The sequence below is a fragment of the Solanum pennellii genome, chromosome 12 (assembly GCF_001406875.1).
Source record: "Solanum pennellii chromosome 12, SPENNV200".
Classification (NCBI taxonomy): domain Eukaryota; kingdom Viridiplantae; phylum Streptophyta; class Magnoliopsida; order Solanales; family Solanaceae; genus Solanum; species Solanum pennellii.
In genome coordinates this window covers 68,165,703-68,169,798 of record NC_028648.1, presented here as the reverse complement: position 1 = coordinate 68,169,798, position 4,096 = coordinate 68,165,703, and positions in this window count along the sequence as shown.

The window sequence follows — 4,096 nt, the reverse complement described above, 5'->3', positions numbered from 1 at the left end:
TGCTTTCTATTTTGAGTTGGCCGATGATACCTACTCAGTACTTGTTCCTTGTACTGACCCCTACTTCTATGTTCTTCTTGTTGTTTTGTGGAGTGCAGCAAGTGCACCAGTGACTTCGACTCGTCCGCAACTCTATCCAATCTTCAGCACGTCAGATTTCAGGGTGAGCTATTGTTCCTAGCTCGAACTGGATTCCCTCATTCACGTACTAATGTCTTGAAGTTCGTACATGGACCATCGTTTTACTTATTTTAGTTCTTAAATACTCTTAGACTAGTAATTTGAGGATAGATGTTCTTGATGTGATGACTTCCAGATTTTGGGGATGATAAGTATTGTATTGTTAGAAGTTTATTTAATTGATTTCGTTAATGAGTTTTGGATCTTCCGCATTTTAATTACTAGTCAAAATTTATATACTTGGTAAACGTTGGGGTTTAGATTGTTGGTTCACTCACCTAGTAAGATAAGTGTGGGTGCCACTCGCGGCTCGTTTTGGGTCGTATCACAAATTTTCTTTCAATTGATTTATTGTAACGACCTATTTAGTCGTTTTGAGCAGTAGAGTTTATTTCTGGTATAACTGTCTGGGTCGACGGATCCCACGACGGACCATCATGGGCACGACGGACCGTCGAGGGTGTCTCGTTCCAAAACACTTAGATTCTGAAAATTTGAGTACTGAGATCGACCCTCTGAACTTCACGACGGAATAGCAGGACGGACCGTAGTTGGCACGACGGACCGTCACAAATCTTTCCACAAAATTAACTCTCTGAACTTTTTGACGGACATGCAGTACGGACCGTCACAGTCGTGACGGACCGTCACAGACTGCATAACCCTGACTGGGTCGGATTTCTGTTAAAAGTTATTAAGGGGCGTTTTGGACTATTCATGCTTATAATTATAAAGTTAGTGGGTTAATGTTAATAATTCAATTACTTGGGGGTTAAAGGAGATAACCTTGAAATAAATAGTGGGTTATTTTTATCATCTTTTATACTTAATTATATGACAATTAGGGTAAAAGAAAAAGGGTTTGAATAAGAAAAATAGAAAGAACAGAGAGAGAACGAACGAGCGAGAGAAAAGAGAACGAAGAGGAAAGCAATGATTTTGAGGGAGTAGCTTGCGTGATCACGAATTCTTCGGTGGAGGTAGGTTATGGTTTATGCTATTTCATAGTAAACTCTTAATAGCTAATGATATGTATTGGATAGTATTGTAAAGTCTTCTATATGCTTAATTGTATGCTTGCATGATGTGATTATGTAATTGTAGTGGGTTGGAAAGACGAGGCTGTGAATCTTAAACCTTAAATCCACTTTGTTAATGATGATGCCTTGGTATAAAAGAAGGCTTGATGAATTAAAAGATTGAGGGTAATGGATCGGGTGTCACGTTCCGACACCAGAATAGTAATGGATCGGGTATCACGTTCCGACACCAGGATAGTAGAGGATTGGATGTCACGTTCCGACACCAGGATAGTAGAGGATCGGAGTGTCACGTTCCGACACCAGGAGAGTAGTGGATCGGAGTGTCACGTTTCGACACCAGGATAGTAGAGGATCGGAGTGTCACGTTCCGACACCAGGATAGTAGAGAATCGGAGTGTCACGTTCCGACACAAGAAGAACAAAGAGAATGAATCTTGAATTATGCGAATATACACCGATTTTAAAGAAACCTATTTCCCAAAAGAGTATGGTGTGGAGGCTTGAGTCCTCATAGATGGGATGCAACCAAGATGTATCGTGACCTAAAGCAACATTTTTGGTGGAGTAGGATGAAGCGTGATATGGTTGATTTTGTCGCCCCATTCCCGAATTGTCAGCAGGTAAAGTATGAACACCAGAGGCCCGGAGGAACACTTCAGAGAATGCCCATTCCCGAATGGAAGTGGGAGAGAATTGCAATGGACTTCGTGGTTGGTCTTCCAAAGACATTGGGTAAGTTTGATTCTATTTGGGTAATTGTGGACAGATTAACTAAGTCTGCTCACTTCATTCCGGTCAAGGTGACTTACAATGCAGAGAAGTTAGCCAAACTCTATATCTCAGAAATTGTTCGATTGCATGGAGTTCCACTTTCCATCATATCAGATAGAGGTACGCAATTTACTTCTAAGTTTTGGAGAACATTGCATGCGGAATTAGGTACTAGGTTGGACCTTAGTACTGCATTTCACCCCCAGACCGATGGACAATCTGAGCGAACGATTCAGGTATTGGAAGATATGCTTGGTGCATGTGTGATAGAATTTGGTGGTCATTAGGATAACTTCTTACCCTTAGCAGAGTTTTCATACAATAATAACTATCACTCAAGTATTGATATGGCTCCTTTCGAAACATTGTATGGGAGGAGATGTAGGTCTCCCATTGGGTGGTTTGATGCATTTGAGGTTAGACCTTGGGGTACTGATCTTTTGAGGGATTCATTAGAGAAAGTGAAATCTATTCAAGAAAAGCTTTTAGAAGCTCAGAGTAGGCAGAAGGAATATGCAGATCGAAAGGTGAGAGACTTGGAGTTCATGGAGGATTACTAGTTTTGCTGAAGGTTTCACCCATGAAGGGTGTGATGCGGTTTGGTAAGAGAGGTAAGCTAAGCCCAAGGTATATTGGACCATTTGGAGTACTTAAGCGAGTAGGGGAGGTGGCTTATGAATTAGCCTTGCCTCCAGGACTCTTAGGAGTGCACCCGGTATTTCATGTGTCTATGCTGAAAAGATACCATGGGGATGGAAACTACATTATTCGTTGGGATTCAGTTCTGCTTGATGAGAATTTGTCTTATGAGGAGGAGCCTGTTGCTATTTTAGATAGAGAAGTCCTCAAGTTGAGGTCAAGGAGATTACATCCATCAAGGTTCAATGGAAGAACCGGCCAGTTGAAGAGTCCACTTGGGAGAAGGAGGCTGATATGCAAGAAAGATACCCACACCTGTGTACAGATTCATGTACTCCTTTTCGCCTTTGTTTTTCTTCTTGTGATCGTTCGAGGAAGAACGATGGGTAAATTGGTATCTATTGTAACGACCTGTTTAGTCGTTTTGAGCAGTAGAGTTTATTCTGGTAATAACTGTTTAAGACGACGGATCCCAAGACGGACTGTCATGGTCACGACGGACCGTCGAGGGGGTCTCGTTCCAAAACACTTAGATTCTGAAAAATTTGGGTACTGAGATCGACTCTCTGAACTTCACAACGGAATGGCAGGACGGACCGTCGTTGGCACGACGGACCGTCACAAATCTCCCCACAGAATTAACTCTCTGAACTTTGTGACGGACATGCAGGACGGACCGTCACAGACTGCGTAACCCTGACTGGGTCGGATTTCTGTTAATGTTTTTAAAGGGGCGTTTTGGGCTATTCATGCTTATAATTATAAAGTTAGTGGATTAATGTTAATAAATCAATTATTTGGGGGTTAAAGGAGATAACCTTGAAATAAAAAGTGGGTTATTTTTATCATCTTTTATACTTAATTATATGACAATTAGGGTAAAAGAAAGAGGGTTTTGAATAAGAAAAATAGAAAGAACAGAGAGAGAGGGAGAAACGAACGAGCGAGAGAAGAGAGAACGAAGAGGAAAGCGTAGATTTTGAGGAGTAGCTTGCGTGATCACGAATTCTTCGGTGGAGGTAGGTTATGGTTTATGCTATTTCATAGTAAACTCTTAATAGCGAATGATATGTATTGGGTAGTATTGTAAAGTCTCCTATATGCTTAATTGTGTGCATGCATGATGTGATTATATAATTGTGATGAATTAGCATGATGAGGCTGTTGAATCTTAAACCTTAAAACCTCTTTGTTAATGATGATGTCTCGGCATAAAAGAAGGCTTGATGAACTAAAAGAATGAGGTTAATGGCCACGAACCGACACGTAGAATTAGGGGATCGGAGTGTCACGTTCCGACACCAGGGTAGTAGATGGATCGGAGTGTCACGTTCCGACACCAGGATAGTAATGGATCGGGTGTCACGTTCTGACACCAGGATAGTAGATGGATCGGAGTGTCACGTTCCGACACCAGGATAGTACTGGATCGGAGTGTCACGTTCTGACACCAGGATAGTAGA